Consider the following 17,635-nt stretch of genomic DNA (forward strand, 5'->3'; position numbering starts at 1 on the left):
AGACAGTGGAAAACATAAACATTAAACAAATTTGAAAGCTGAGCATGGCAAGCATGAATTCAAACTTTATCACTTCATTTGTTTAATTAGCAGCAGTAAAGAAAGGGATGGAACACATAAACACACTTACAATTACAATAAGAGAACACACCATCAACACAAAAGTCCACAAGAATCCCAATGATGTCTGCAAAACCCTGGTCTTCCTTTTCCTCAAATTGCAGAGATACAAGTAAAATATACAATAGGAGCTTCTCCCTCAAGAGTCCAACCATGAAAATGAGCAAGAGAAGGCATAATATAGATGATCTAACTCCTTTCCCCACCTCTAGGGGTCGAGCTCAGCTTCTTAGGAGCTGTTTCAACTAATTCTAAACTGAGCACTAGATAATAGGCAGTCAAAACAACTTGCCTCTAAAACTTAGGTAACCCATCCATGCATTTAATATTCACTATTTACATCAAGGAAACTTCTAGAAGCGTTAAAGGAGAGTAAATGTATCCATGTGCCATGAAAATTATCCAAAAATCCATCATTTACAAGCATTAAGAGTCAACCATAGTAAAAACTGAGTTTTGCAGGCCGAAATGGTCAAACTGGCAAAATTTCCCTGAGTGGTCGCGCCCCTGCCTTCGAGTGGTCGCGCACATTGGCAGCTGTGTTTGATGGCCTTCCTGGTGTCCAAATCAGGTGCAATATAGCTTGCTGGAAAGGTCTATGAGTCTAATTTCCAACCCCACTGGAATTTCTGAATTTGGAGTTGATTTGACCCCTCAAAAGGCATTTCTCCCAAGGCAGCTTTCTGCAACTCAAAAAAGGGGCAGAAAGTCAAAATTTGCATGTATTTTGAGCTTTTGGAGGCCCAAATCTCCATAAAAATTTGACCCCATGCATAGGCAAGTGTATTTTTGCATGAAAATTCCAAAAATGCAAAGCTTTTCTCATTCTGAGCTGTCCCCCCGAGTGGTCGCGCGCGGGGTGAGACCACTCCAATGGCTAAAACCTGTAAAATTCTCAAAAATGCCAAAAATGCCTCAAAACTCTCAAAATTTCTTGAGTTTGCTGCCAGGAGGAGGCTAATGAGTATCATGGTGAGTAAGAGAGGCCTCAGCCAAGATACGGAGCGGGTTGGTCTTCTTCCTCCTCTTGCGGGCCTCGGACAACTTCCTTTGGAGTACCTTCATCTTTGTTTTGCAAACATGCATTCTCGCCCAATAATGATTTTTCATGTTCCGTAGCAGCCTCTTGTCTTGGTTGGATTTCTCCAATAGTCTCTCCAAGTGTGCATTCACACGGATAAGCATGGACTCCCGGTCAGCAGGCAATGGGTCACCGGGTCTCCTACGGTTCAAAGTTCGATCACTGCGGATCCTCCATAGCTCATCAAGTTCTTTTTCTTCTTCTAATTGTTTGGTGCACTGTTCTAGATAAGTGATGGTCCATTGAGCCATTTGGAGCTTTTGCTGCAACACGAGGTTCTCCTCCTCTCTCTACCTGATAATCTCATAAAAATCTGAAGAAGGAGAGCGGGCATCACGACCAATGAAATCATCATGTGTATCACCAGCTCTCTCATCCTTAATCATGGGCTGCTTTCCCTCCCGTACTTCCTATGCTGATGAAGAATGCGAGGCCCCTTCCACCTGATGTGGAGATAACACTCGCTGACCTGTAGATGATGATGGCGAGACCCCTTCCACCTGCTGTGGGGAAAGTACTCGTCGAGCTGCTGCAAATAAGGTCCTATGACCTCTCTGATAGGTGACCCGAGGTGAAGAAGCCACATGTCTCGGAACAATAATCTCGGGCTGGTGTGATGGACCTCCCGCCTCATGAATGACCTCTGGCTCTGGCTGTGGCTGTGGTGGCACTGTATAAACCTCATGAGAAATGAAGTCTGCCCATGGAATGCCCTGCTGACTCAACTGATGGGAAACAATGAGCTGGATGAGACCATGATGGCACAAACTCCTATGCTGCTGAGCTGGGGACTGCCTCTGAAACACGGACACCATCCTCTGAATGTCCTGGAAGAAGTAAACCGAGATGTTCATCATCCTCACTCGGGTAAAGTGCATCAACAGGCGAATGTGACAAGCAAAGACTCGTGAAAACCTTCCCTCACATGTGAAGTAATGCATGATAAGCCGCATGATCGGAGCATACTCCTCTCGGAGGAATCTGAAAGGAAAGTTCCCTGACAAGTTATGTGTGAATGCTAGCCTGACATATGGCTCAAAATAGACAAAATCCAGCCACTTGCGCTTTGGCCACACCTCACCCACATTGGGTATCCCGGTAGCCTGTGAAATCACCTCTGGAGAAAACACAAAATTCACCCCTACAAGAGTGACCTGCCCATCATGAAGGTGCAAAACAAATAGTCGAGCCAACTCCCTGTGGTGCTGAATCTGGGCAAGCCTCTCACAAAACTGGAAACATGACATGTACTAGAAACAAGTCACTGCCAAAGGGCATGCTTGTAATTCTGCTAAAGATGTGGGCTCTTCTCTCCTATGATGACCACCTTTGCCATCCTTACGAGGCCTCTGCTGTGTCTCAACCTCCGTAGAAGAAGACCGGTCATCACCTTGCTCATTAGTTTCAGTGGTTGACATGGTGTTATTGAGCAAGGTGGAGAAAATAGACAAAGTTGACTGCTGCCCTGCCTGCAAAATGCTGAGAAGTATGTTGTTTTCAAGGGGAAAAAATCATGAGGGAAATGTTAGGGGAGGGACTTTTTCATAAGGAATGGGAAAATATATAAAAACAGGGAACTTTTAAGGAATAATTCACAAAATGTCAAACATGTTATCTCATCTCTCATCATCGGGAAATCATTTGCAAAGAAATATCTTTATTAGGGAAGACATGTAATAAGGTCACCAAGGGAAAGGACAATACAATTTTCAACAGGGGGTAAAGGATAGCATGATACAGGGGTATAGGGCAACAATGATAACTAGCATCAACAGCTTGCTTTTTAATTATGTCCTTTGACTGTACATTTTGAAGCATACTCTATTTTTCCAAGGGACTGATATGCTTTTGATGCTAAGGGGCAATAAGGGATTAATTTGCATTTGTCATAAGGGGAGGGGAAAGGCTTTATTTGACAGATTCAAAGAGAAAGGAGATGTATTGCATCTAGGGGAATAGAAGGAAAAAAGATACATAGGTTTGGGTCTGAAAACACAGCAATCTTCCTTTACAAACAATATTTCAAGGCAACCTGTCCTTTAACAAATAGGTACAGCTGTATTTACTTTGTTTTTGTTATGAATAACAACCTCCTTTTCACTGTTTTTATGAGGACTATACACAGCAATAAGTTTCTTTTGTCTTTGCAATAACTTGGCTACACATAGTAATCTTTTTCTCTGTTTTTTGTCTTTTTGTTTTATTATTGCAATTGCTCTTTCATTTTCACATCACTATTTGATCTTTGCTGTGGTTTTACATATTTTTATAATGATATTGCTGTGGGGAAGGAATTAGGGTTTAAGGGATGCATATGAGAGGGATTAGGGTTTTAGGTATAGGGAATGGGGAATTGATATTCATTGCAAATGTGATGAGATAGAGACACATGATGACAAGTGTAAATCTAATAGGAGTAATGGAGGGAATAAAAAGGAATTAAAAACCTTGAAATCAAACATAACCCTAGCAAAATTGCCTACAAGAACAAGCAATCACTTAACTTATTTCTCTTCATAATTTTGATGATAAAAATGCACAAACACAAGCTCATCATCCTTATTTTCAACATTCAAAACATTTGAGAGGCCTACCTCGAGCAATTTACAAGTCACAAGGCAATTTGAGTGAGTTTGGGCCGGTTCTGCAAGTTACAGCTCGAGTGGTCGCGCGCAGGGTTGGAGTGGTCGCGCGCAGCTCGAGTGGTCGCGCCAGTGTAAAATTTGCACTGCGGAGGAGGGCTCGAGTGGTCGCGCACCGCCCAGGTGGTCGCACACCCTGCCCGAGTGGTCGCGCACCAGAGAAACTCTCCAATTTCACTGCAATTCGACCTCCTTCACTATTTTCGCCCTCTTGCTCCTCTTTGTTAGCTCATAGAGGGATAATGAAATGTTTAGAGGGAAATTTAGCTCTTGTAGGTCGAATTTGAAAAAATTAAATTACAAAAACCACTCTCTAATGTTCTATTTTGACATTCACTTTTAACACTGCTTTTTGAGTTGCTTTGTCCTGAATTTAGCTTTTGAGGCGCTTTAACTTCATTCTTTTTGCAGGTTGACCATCTGATGGACTCTGGCGAGGAGACCAGGGTTATTGCCGGCATTTTGAAGACTTTTGAAATTTTCCTTATTTTTTTGCAAATATTACATGAACTTGGGTTTAAAAACAGGGTTTTTAAATCCAAGGTATAAATGATCTGTACCTGATGAAAAATATCAATGGAACATATGTATAAACCTCCTTCTGGCTTGCTGGGCACTCATGGACCTTTGACTCGTGACCTTGCAATGATTTTTGACCAAAACCCTAGACCTAAGGCTTGGGACCTCAAGACAAAAATAAAAACAAGTATGACCCAACCTCATTATGATATGACCTGATCCAGCAAAGCCAAGAAGGGAACAAGGACCAGCTCCTCCATCAGTTTTATGGCATGCCTAACGGGATGCAAAACTGACACTGATGAGACACCTACCTATGCATATGCAAAGAGCTTTTGATCACCGATGGAGGGCTCAAGACCGACACTAACATTGGCTCCAATGGGGATGGTAGCTCCTTGGAGGTGCCAAGAACCTTAGACCTCTGGGAGAGCAGACCAGTGCTTTCAGCCATTGGGCAATGGAGTCAAAAATTCAAGCAGAAATGCATGACTGAAAACCAACTCAAACTAACTTAACAACAAGACTGAAAATGGACTAACAAAGGACTCATGACTGACTTAACTAAAACAAGAGAAGGGCAGCAGTCCATCAAGATTCGAAATCATGATGACAACCACCTGTGTTTCTTACAAAACAATATACCATCAAACAATATCATAATGCCAATGTAACCAATCAAGCAGATGCGTTCTTGACTGGTTCTCCTGATTAGATCTTCTGGTCAACAATACAAACCTATCTCTGGGCATCCAAAAACATAGTTGACCATATTCTCCTTCATCACTGAATACTGCAATAAACACTATCACTGCTGGCTGCAACAAACTTGCTAGAGGATCGTGAAAAACATGAAGATTTGTCACTGCCACCTCCTGCTGAAAGAACAAGGTATCCTTTGTTTCAAATTCTGATCTGCCTTCATCATGTGCTTCGGTAAAAGTATGCTCATGGTCTTCAAAAAACTTTGAACAAATGGATGGGCAGATCTCTTCTTGGAAAGGCATTTCAACACATGAAACATATGAAGAATCTGAAAGGTAATCTTGTATGCTATGATCTTCGGTAGTCTGACCATATGGTAGGTCATTCTCAAACAGAAAACAATCTTCGAGATTATCAAACATGACAGCCTTATTATCTTTGTGAAAGAAAAAATTATCTTTTTGTTGATCTATAAAACTAATTACAAGACTGTCATCATTTTCAAAAGAGGAAGAAGTTTCACCAACACTTTCGTGACCATGTGCACACTGCTGATTTGCTTTAGCTTGGGTTGTAGAAGGACCTTTCAAAAGCTGATCTATCTCCTCTTCAGACAAAGGAGATAAGACTTTCTATTTCCCTTTGCTCAAACAAGTCTTGTCTTCTTGAAATAACATTTCAAAACATGAAAAATCTGAATGACAATCCTGATCTTCTGAAACTTGGAAACATTGTTGATCATCTTCATATGACATGGCAATCAAACTATCCAAATTATGATTGAAAGAAGATTTTTCACTTACTTGAACAAAGATCTCATCTTGTTGTTCATGAGCTGGCTGAATTACCTCCTCATGCAGGCTCTGTTCTGATGGCATAAGGACATTTAGATCAAGAACTTTGTCCATGATCTCAACAACAAAACTCTCCTTTTCAGGATTTGGCACAAGGTATTCTTGGTCACCATGATCTGAATTTTGATCTGAAATAGCTGAGTTGACTGCATTACATTCTAAAATTGAATCTTGGCTATCTCGCACGTTGTCTTCTTCTGTAGGCAGATCTGAAACAAGCTCTTCTCTTTCATCAATTACAGCCATATGGCCATCTTCAACCTGCTGATCTTGACAAGTATCCTCTAAGATTTCTATGTGCTGCTGAAACGGATTTTCATACAGGGCTTCCATGATCTCTTCATCCATGAAATTATCATCTTCATAAAACTTCTCAAGGCTTTCAATAAAACTATAGGCATGCTGGCAACAGTCATGAACTAAATTCAATGATGGATAAGAGTCCTTATATCTTTCAATGAACATAGCATGAAAATCCTTTAAACAATAAATACAAGCAGGCGGCAAACTTTCATACCATGATTGAGCTGTACCTTCCAGAGTGGCCAAGAATATTTTCATCAAGCAATCTTCAGGAAAATCCACCTTCAACTTGTGAATATGCATATGAAATCTAACTAGATGTAAAGCAGCATCCTTCTTACCATCATCATTAAATGTAGGCAAATTCCTTGACCAATCTACCTTTGGAATTTTATTTGGAAAACCAGGGATGTGATCTCAGCTCAAGGGAGCATATCTTCTTGCAATCTGATCCATCTTGAAAATCTCAAAGATACTGATCTTTCTGCAGTGAAGTCACCATGAAGCACTGATCGCTGGATTCTTCAGTAAAAGGAGTCGCCAAGTGAATGATTCAGCCTTTCAAGTGTCTGATCGTTGTCCACTATCAACAATCAGATCTGAACTTGATACATGTACTGGGGTGAAATTCAAATGAAGTGTTGTATTCACAAGCTCACGGAGATTGACTGAAGCAGCGTTTATCTACTTACGCTGATGTAAAACAAGAGCGTTTTCGAAGGCTACCTGGTGTAACTTCAGAATCCGTCTAAGACTTATGAAACAAACACATCAACCCACAAACAAGTTTGTTCTTCCCAGTATGGTCGCCACTATGTTAGCGCTTGAGATTTCACCCTAGGCTGAGGAAGGTAAACCTTCAAGGCAACATCAAACCATTTCACCTCGTAGCTAGCCCTACGGGGTATGAGAAGGCTCTCTCTGGTCAAACTTGGTAGATATTTCAATAGGATGAGCTGACCCAATTTGGAACACTGATATTAGGCTAGTAAACTGATAAGGGGGGTTGATTTAAAGTTTTTGGTGTTTTTGGTGGCAATTGGAGGGAGTGCGATTCAGGGTGCGGGGATTGAGCTCAGTTTTTGCAGGTGGGTCTTTGGGGCAAGGTAGGAGTTTGTGCTGATGCCTTTAGCTGAGATGGATGATCAAGGAAGAAAAAAGAGAAGCTAAAGAGGGCAAACAATGACTTTGAATCCTCTCTAGACAGTGGAAAACATAAACATTAAACAAATTTGAAAGCTGAGCATGGCAAGCATGAATTCAAACTTTATCACTTCATTTGTTTAATTAGTAGCAGTAAAGAAAGGGATGGAACACATAAACGCACTTACAATTACAATAAGAGAACACACCATCAACACAAAAGTCCACAAGAATCCCAATGATGTCTGCAAAACCCTGGTCTTCCTTTTCCTCAAATTGCAGAGATACAAGTAAAATATACAATAGGAGCTTCTCCCTCAAGAGTCCAACCATGAAAATGAGCAAGAGAAGGCATAATATAGATGATCTAACTCCTTTCCCCACCTCTAGGGGTCGATCTCAGCTTCCTAGGAGCTATTTCAACTAATTCTAAACTGAGCACTAGATAATAGGCAGTCAAAACAACTTGCCTCTAAAACTTAGGTAACCCATCCATGCATTTAATATTCACTATTTACATCAAGGAAACTTCTAGAAGTGTTAAAGGAGAGTAAATGTATCCATGTGCCATGAAAAATATCCAAAAAACCATCATTTACAAGCATTAAGAGTCAACCATAGTAAAAACTGAGTTTTGCAGGCCGAAATGGTCAAACTGGCAAAATTTCCCTGAGTGGTCGCGCCCCTGCCTTGGATTGGTCGCGCACATTGGAAGCTGTGTTTTAGGGCCTTCCTGGTGTCCAAATCAGGTGCAAGATAGCTTGTTGGAAAGGTCTATGAGTCTACTTTCCAACCCCACTCGAATTTCGGAATTTGGAGTTGATTTGACCCCTCAAAATTCATTTCTCCCAAGGCAGCTTTCTGCAACTCAAAAAAGGGGCAGAAAGTAAAAATTGCATGTATTTTGAGCTTTTGGAGGCCCAAATCTCCATAAAAATTTGACCCCATGCATAGGAAAGTGTATTTTTGCATGAAAATTCCAAAAATGCAAAGCTTTTCTCATTCTGGGCTGTCCCCCCGAGTGGTCACACGCGGGGTGAGACCACTCCAATGGCTAAAACCTGTAAAATTCTAAAAAATGCCAAAAATGCCTCAAAACTCTCAAAATTTCTTGAGTTTGCTGCCAGGAGGAGGCTAATGAGTATCATGGTGAGTAAGAGAGGCCTCAGCCAAGATACGGAGCGGGTTGGTCTTCTTCCTCCTCTTGCGGGCCTCGGACAACTTCCTTTGGAGTACCTTCATCTTTGTTTTGCAAACATGCATTCTCGCCCAATAATGATTTTTCATGTTCCGTAGCAGCCTCTTGTCTTGGTTGGCTTTCTCCAACAGTCTCTCCAAGTGTGCATTCACACGGATAAGCATGGACTCCCGGTCAGCAGGCAATGGGTCACCGGGCCTCCTACGGTTCAAAGTTCGATCACTGCGGATCCTCCATAGCTCATCAAGTTCTTTTTCTTCTTCTAATTGTTTGGTGCGTTGTTCTAGATAAGTGATGGTCCATTGAGCCATTTGGAGCTTTTGCTGCAACACGAGGTTCTCCTCCTCTCTCTGCCTGATAATCTCATAAAAATCTGAAGAAGGAGAGCGGGCATCACGACCAATGAAATCATCATGTGTATCACCAGCTCTCTCATCCTTAATCATGGGCTGCTTGCCCTCCCGTACTTCCTCTGCTGATGAAGAATGCGAGGCCCCTTCCACCTGATGTGGAGATAACACTCGCTGACCTGTAGATGATGATGGCGAGACCCCTTCCACCTGCAGTGGGGAAAGTACTCGTCGAGCTGCTGCAAATAAGGTCCTATGACCTCTCTGATAGGTGACCCGAGGTGAAGAAGCCACATGTATCGGAACAATAATCTCGGGCTGGTGTGATGGACCTCCCGCCTCATGAATGACCTCTGGCTTTGGCTGTGGCTGTGGTGGCACTGTAAAAACCTCATGAGAAATGAAGTCTGCCCATGGAATGCCCTGCTGACTCAACTGATGGGAAACAATGAGCTGGATGAGACCATGATGGCACAAACTCCTATGCTACTGAGCTGGGGACTGCCTCTGAAACACGGACACCATCCTCTGAATGTCCTGGAAGAAGTAAACCGGGATGTTCATCATCCTCACTCGGGTAAAGTGCATCAATAGGCGAATGTGACAAGCAAAGACTTGTGAAAACCTTCCCTCACATGTGAAGTAATGCATGATAAGCCGCATGATCGGAGCATACTCCTCTCGGAGGAATCTGAAAGGAAAGTTCCCTGACAAGTTATGTGTGAATGCTGGCCTGACATATGGCTCAAAATAGACAAAATCCAGCCACTTGCGCTTTGGCCACACCTCACCCACATTGGGTATCCCGGTAGCCTGTGAAATCACCTCTGGAGAAAACACAAAATTCACCCCTGCAAGAGTGACCTGCCCATCATGAAGGTGCAAAACAAATAGTCGAGCCAACTCCCTGTGGTGCTGAATCTGGGCAAGCCTCTCACAAAACTGGAAACATGACATGTACTGGAAACAAGTCACTGCCAAAGGGCATGCTTGTAATTCTGCTAAAGATGTGGGCTCTTCTCTCCTATGATGACCACCTTTGCCACCCTTACGAGGCCTCTGCTGTGTCTCAACCTCCGTAGAAGAAGACCGGTCATCACCTTGCTCATTAGTTTCAGTGGTTGACATGGTGTTATTGAGCAAGGTGGAGAAAATAGACAAAGTTGACTGCTGCCCTGCCTGCAAAATGCTGAGAAGTATGCTGTTTTCAAGGGGAAAAAATCATGAGGGAAATGTTAGGGGAGGGACTTTTTCATAAGGAATGGGAAAATATATAAAAACAGGGAACTTTTAAGGAATAATTCACAAAATGTCAAACATGTTATCTCATCTCTCATCATCGGGAAATCATTTGCAAAGAAATATCTTTATTAGGGAAGACATGTAATAAGGTCACCAAGGGAAAGGACAATACAATTTTCAACAGGGGGTAAAGGATAGCATGATACAGGGGTATAGGGCAACAATGATAACTAGCATCAACAACTTTCTTTTTAATTATGTCCTTTGACTGTACATTTTGAAGCATACTCTATTTTTCCAAGGGACTGATATGCTTTTGATGCTAAGGGGCAATAAGGGATTAATTTGCATTTGTCATAAGGGGAGGGGAAAGGCTTTATTTGACAGATTCAAAGAGAAAGGAGATGTATTGCATCTAGGGGAATAGAAGGAAAAAAGATACATAGGTTTGGGTCTGAAAACACAACAATCTTCCTTTACAAATAGTATTTCAAGGCAACCTGTCCTTTAACAAATAGGTACAGCTGTATTTACTTTGTTTTTGTTATGAATAATAGCCTCCTTTTCACTGTTTTTATGAGGACTATACACAGCAATAAGTTTCTTTTGTCTTTGCAATAACTTGGCTACACATAGTAATATTTATCTCTGTTTTTTGTCTTTTTGTTTTATTATTGCAATTGCTCTTTCATTTTCACATCACTATTTGATCTTTGCTGTGGTTTTACATATTTTTATAATGATATTGCTGTGGGGAAGGAATTAGGGTTTAAGGGATGCATATGAGAGGGATTAGGGTTTTAGGTATAGGGAATGGGGAATTGATATTCATTGCAAATGTGATGAGATAGAGACACATGATGACAAGTGTAAATCTAATAGGAGTAATGGAGGGAATAAAAAGGAATTAAAAACCTTGAAATCAAACATAACCCTAGCAAAATTGCCTACAAGAACAAGCAATCACTTAACCTATTTCTCTTCATAATTTTGATGATAAAAATGCACAAACACAAGCTCATCATCCTTATTTTCAAAATTCAAAACATTTGAGAGGCCTACCTCGAGCAATTTACAAGTCACAAGGCAATTTGAGTGAGTTTGGGCCGGTTCTGCAAGTTACAGCTCGAGTGGTCACGCGCAGGGTTGGAGTGGTCGCGCGCAGTTCGAGTGGTCGCGCCAGTGTAAAATTTGCACTATGGAGGAGGGCTCGAGTGGTCGCGCACCGCCCAGGTGGTCGCGCACCCTGCCCGAGTGGTCGCGCACCAGAGAAACTCTCCAATTTCACTGCAATTCGACCTCCTTCACTATTTTCGCCCTCTTGCTCCTCTTTGTTAGCTCATAGAGGCATAATGAAATGTTTAGAGGGAAATTTAGCTCTTGTAGGTTGAATTTGAAAAAATTAAATTACAAAACCCACTCTCTAATGTTCTATTTTGACATTCACTTTTAACACTGCTTTTTGAGTTGCTTTGTCCTGAATTTAGCTTTTGAGGCGCTTTAACTTCATTCTTTTTGCAGGTTGACCATCTGATGGACTCTGGCGAGGAGACCAGGGTTATTGCCGGCATTTTGAAGACTTTTGAAATTTTCCTTATTTTTTTGCAAATATTACATGACCTTGGGTTTAAAAACAGGGTTTTTAAATCCAAGGTATAAATGATCTGTACCTGATGAAAAATATCAATGGAACATATGTACAAACCTCCTTCTGGCTTGCTGGGCACTCATGGACCTTTGACTCGTGACCTTGCAGTGATTTTTGACCAAAACCCTAGACCTAAGGCTTGGGACCTCAAGACAAAAATAAAAACAAGTATGACCCAACCTCATTATGATATGACCTGATCCAGCAAAGCCAAGAAGGGAACAAGGACCAGCTCCTCCATCAGTTTTATGGCATGCCTAACGGGATGCAAAACTGACACTGATGAGACACCTACCTATGCATATGCAAAGAGCTTTTGATCACCGATGGAGGGCTCAAGACCGACACTGACAGGTCCTACCAAAGAGTTGGGGAGGATGGGGCGTCAAGAGGCTGGACACCTTCTCTCAAGCCTTGGCTGCAAAGTTAGGGTGGGAACTGTTAAACAATAACAACCTTTGGACGAAGGTTGTAGTGTCCAAATACATCCATCCATCAAGTGTACAAGCATGGATCAGACAAGACATCAGGATGAACAACATCTCTAATATCTGGAAGGCAGTCACTAATACTAAGGAGCTCATACGTAGTGACCTGACTTGGAGAATTAGATCGGGGACTAAGATACAGATTGGCACATACCCTTGGGTGGGTTGTGGCAACACTCACAGGCTCATTGATGGACTAAGAGGGCACTTATAGGCCAATGGAATTGTGCACATTAATCAGATCGTAGATGAGGCATGTTCTACCATCTTTCAACAAGCTTGGAGTACTGTTAATGATCTAAACGTCCCAGGATGCTGGCAGCAGGAATGGCACATTTATACAAATGCTTTGATGGAGGCCCACATCAAAATAACCGAGTGTGAGGACGAGCTTATCTGGGCACATGCTAAACATGGTGTTTACTCCCCCAAGATAGGTTACCAAGTTTTGATGGAGAGGCACAAACCACAGGAATTGGCACAATGGTGGAAGCGGATGTGGAAATTGAAGGCGCCCCCTCGAACAAAATTGCTAATGTGGTCCATACTTCACAAAAAACTAGGGAAAACTTGATGAAAAGATATTTTTTAGGGTCATTTTGGTGTTATCTCTGCAAAAATGACAGTGAGGACACTGAACACCTTTTTCTTAATTGTCCTTGCACTCAAGATTTATGGAAGGGATTTCTCGGTTCAATCTCTTCTACAATGAATTGGTAGGGTCCTCACCTCTCTGAAGCATGGAACAACTGGTGTACAACTACCACTGCCAGGCAGAAAAACATCCTGCTTCTAATTTTTTGGGCCATTTGGATTGCTAGGAACCAAGCCATTTTCCATCAGCGCCCCCCCACTGGCCCTCCATTACCACCAGGGTTCTAGCTTAATACAATTCCATATCGGAAGAGGAAGCCCACCCACCCCATAGGATCATTACACCTGAAGTCATCAACCCAGCTCACCCATGGGCTTATTTTGATGGATCAACACAAGAAGAGGGATGCGGAGGGGGGGCTATCCTACATCTGACTGTATCCCATGTATTTAAAATACAAATGGGACTGGGAAGGGGTACAAACAACTTTGCAGAGCTCATTGCGGCCAAAAATATCATTCATTTTGCATTATCCAAAAACTGCCATCATCTTCAGCTATTTGGTGACTCACAAATCATATGCAATTGGATAAATAAAATTGAGCAATGAAATGCATACTCTCTAAAACATTTATTGGATGAAACCCACAGACTCATATCTTATTTTGATTTCTTCTCATGCCATCACATCTACAGGGAACACAACACAACCGCTGACAACTTATCCAAGGAGGCGGCGCACAGGGACGACACTTCTTGGCTGATCGTGGAGGAAAGAGACAGAAATACCTATCAGTACTACCACAGGCCATTCATAGAGCTTGGCACATGAACAATATACAATGAGACTATTTTTTTGCTTTTTGGATCCATAAGTCCGAAAGATCATATGTAATTATTCACTGTTTATATTTTCCTTATACCAAAGTACAACAAGGGCTCTCTGTGAAGAGCCTCATAATACTATCATAGTATTTTATTTTTGAAAAGCCTCATTCATGAGGAGGAACATAGTTTTGACAGTTTTTGTGATAGATAGGCCAAGCCTGAATATTGTATATGCAATGCATCTGCAAAATTCAATTTCTTTATTAATAAAGAAAGTGCGACCTTTTCCACGGGAAAAAAAATAATCATGCAAAATAGCTAAATTCAAAGTGTGTTAACCCCTAAAGTTAATGCATTTAAAATTTAGAGGGTTAAATAATAACACATATCATTAAATCAGAGTTCCAAAAATAGATATGGATAGAAGCCACAGATTGGCTCCTAGGATGAGTAGCCTCAGGCTTGATCTAATCATGATTGAGACACACTTTTGCATAGTTTGGAGAGAATCACTATTCTTAGCAGGTTCCCTACTTTCTAGAAGAGGGAGTTCTAGGGATGATACAACATAAAGTTTTACAAAAATCACTGAGGAAATGATAAGGGAATATCAAGCATACTAGAAACATTAAAAACTCATCCACATAAAGAAACATAACACAGACTCCCAAGGATCATCCGCAAGGAGAAGAAAATCCTTCTCCTTGTCAACAAATATAAGATGCTAGCCTGATCTTGGGTCCTCCAACTAGCCTTCTAGACCAAACATATGTTCAAGCTCAGCATACCGATCTTGATATCCCCTTAAACATGTTACATCCATTGACCTCCGAATAGAACCTAGCTTGTAAACCTGACAACACACCAAACCATGTTTATTATTCAACTAGAAAAATGAAAAGTCTTAGGTAAAGTGAAAAGTAGTAGAATGGGTAGTTGACCTTAGTGAATGTTCTCATAGGTGCATTCATCTTCTCAAAATTTGGTGGAGGCTGTGAAAACCCATTTTCATCTAGACCTCCAAACACGCATGTTTGAATTCATAGAGAACCTAGAGACAGGAGCACAAGGAGGCACATTCAGTAAGTATGTAACAAAAAATGAATTGGCTACATAAGCATAATTTCCCACATTCCTTGCACTAGAAATTGTATCAGGAATAACCAAATTTGTGTTATCTATATTAACATCAAAAATAATATTTCTTTGGGAATCAAATTGAATTCCTTCCTATTCTATAGGACACTCTATTAAAGGAAATTGGGGCAGTCGCATTGATTGGGGTGGAATATTAGTTTGACTTTTAGGTTCATTTTGGGATAGGATACGATGACTACCAATAGGAAGAGAGGATTCAGTCTAACCAGTTGGAAGACAAGGAATCTGATTAGTTGGCATTCTTTTGGAATAAAACCATATTGTAGCAACTTGTTGATCCTGAGTAACACAAGACCAAGTTTTAGTTGGTTGTTGCAAAACATATTGAATTGGTCGGGGAACACTTAAATAGGTAGAATCCCCCTCTGAAGTTAATGAGTCTAACATGATTTGTAAAGGAGATGTACTAGATGAAATCTTAGGTGAGTCAACAGTAGCATTGGTATTTGTAAATATTGGTTGTGAGGTCACAAAAGAAATTTCACTTAATGGAGATTGAGATTGAGATGATGCGAGTTTTGTGAATGAACTGATGACATTTGGAACTTGAAATTCATGTTGCTTGTTTTGTTGATGCTAAAAATATGATTATTTTTATTCATTAATTGCATTCTATAGCTGCCGATGCACTACTTGTTGTTTCAATGTTTGTTGTTGTAATTGTTGTCACAAAAGATGATTCTGTGGTTGATGTTATTGTTGCTCAATAATATTCCTATGTAATTGTATCTAAGGCCTGCACTGAAGTAGTTCAAACTATACAAGATGTATCTACTAAAATTTTAGTTGTTTAGACTAATTAAGATTCTGAGTCTGTTGCAAGACAGTTGTAGGCATTCCATGGTATGCATTGGACTATATCCCTGGTAAAAAGGGTTCAAATATTTGTTTCATATGCATCAATTGATCCATACTTATTGTTTTAAAATTCAAGGTCTGAAGGCCTTGCTCCCCATTATCCCCCCTCTCTAACAATGACCTCCTCACACTACCATCATGAATACCTGCAATCAATCAAAACCAATGAGCAACAAACACTAGAAAACATGAAGCATTTTTCAAAATAATCAATTGAATAGAATCTAGAAACTCACATAAGCATGTTTAAATTTAACTAATAAAAATCACAATGAAAAATGATGCAAAATTCACACCTTGCATAAAAATGCATTTCAATTGAATTGAACATGCCAAAATCAAGTTTAGAAACACCAAACAATGGGAAACAATAGTAGTAAGCACAATAGAGCAACATTCTAAAAAAATCACAAAAGCATAGAGAGATCCACATCTAGATAAAACAAGCCATTATAGATGGTTAAAATAATTGTGATACTTGAACTAGAAAAGGCATTGCAGATAGAATATATGCATCTAAAAATGAAGAAATTAAAATTTTAGGAAAAATATTTACAAAGATCACAGTCAAATTGATGAAGAACACAATCAATGAATATTCTGGCCGAATTAAACCAAATCTGCATCAAGAGCAACCATACATGTGAAAGAGTAAGAAATTGGATATTTAGAGAAAGGTGCAAGGGAACCAAAAGGATATTATCAAAATGTTATTGACTTAAAATTTGGTGCAAAATATCAATTGATACTATTCAAGAAATCTGTAATTATTCTCCATCCAATAAACTCAAAAATTGAACCAAAGGAAATATGCCAAAGTTAGATGAACTACAACATTGGTAATTGTTGCAAACATGTGAGATTAAATATATTTACACAATGAATGTACATAAATATATGCATCTTGTATTTGGATCTGAATGCACTGGTTTTAGAGCCAATCACTTGTGATGCTGGTGATCTACTTGAGGGGTCATCTACCACACCAACAAAAAGAACTTGGATTATATATATTGGAGGAGGGAGTAGAGAAGTGGAAATGGCTATCATAGTTACACCAATGTTGAATGTTTTGAGGATGATGGGTTGGAAATCCCCATTTTATCATTTTTTCAAGCAACATGAATTTGACGCTAAGTAAATATTTAAAACACAAAGACCTTCTAAACACTAAAGTGTAACTAAAGTTTCACAAAGAAATTTTTTGTCTAAGAATAAACCATATCCCAATCTATTATTCACCATTCAAATCTTGTGAGAACTATAAAGGTAAATTTTCTGAGCAAAGAGGACTGGAGACTATGTGAGAAGAATTTCAAAGCGAAATTTCAATTTGTGACTCAGGAAATCAGTTGTAAGAATGTGTTGACAGTATTGGACCCGCCAACATGTCACGGGATCTCCCTGATAATAAGTCCCAATTAGACCTCATACCATTTGGTATAGGATTCCCAACAGTGGGTCATACGATATCGCCTTGACCATGGTTGCGTGCAGAGGAAAGTAAGATATCCCTGTTGGTAGTAAGGGTGTGACATGTGTAGCAAGCCAAGGAAGGTGTATGAACGGTTCTATCACACAGAAAGTGAGGTGAGTGCACCCCTTAGAAACCTGTGGAAGCACGCGGCTAAGAAGGGAACACATGAGCAAACATGCATCACAAACCGGGACGCAAGTAAGCTAACAATCCAAAGTGATGGTTAAACCAAAAACACATCTCAGTAAGATTCATACATACTTATACAAAAAAATTCCATACATGCATGCGTAAGCAAACAAATACATATATCATTAGAGTAAAAAAGTTAGCTGAGATATAATAACAACATATGCATGAAATGTGATGGTTCTATTATATTAAGAAGTGAAAGTTCCAATCATATAGTACAACCATGGCCAACCA

General features: G+C 40.3%; 1 pseudogene; it reads right to left on the reverse strand.

Moving 5' to 3' along the window:
- The window catches only part of LOC149167566 (auxin response factor 6-like), a 42,276-nt pseudogene that overhangs the window by 1,422 nt on the left and 23,219 nt on the right, over positions 1-17,635 (reverse strand).

Source organism: Pinus tabuliformis, chromosome 5_1, assembly GCF_031772625.1.
Source record: "Pinus tabuliformis cultivar Carrire ecotype Pingquan chromosome 5_1, CPIR1, whole genome shotgun sequence".
Lineage (NCBI taxonomy): Eukaryota > Viridiplantae > Streptophyta > Pinopsida > Pinales > Pinaceae > Pinus > Pinus tabuliformis.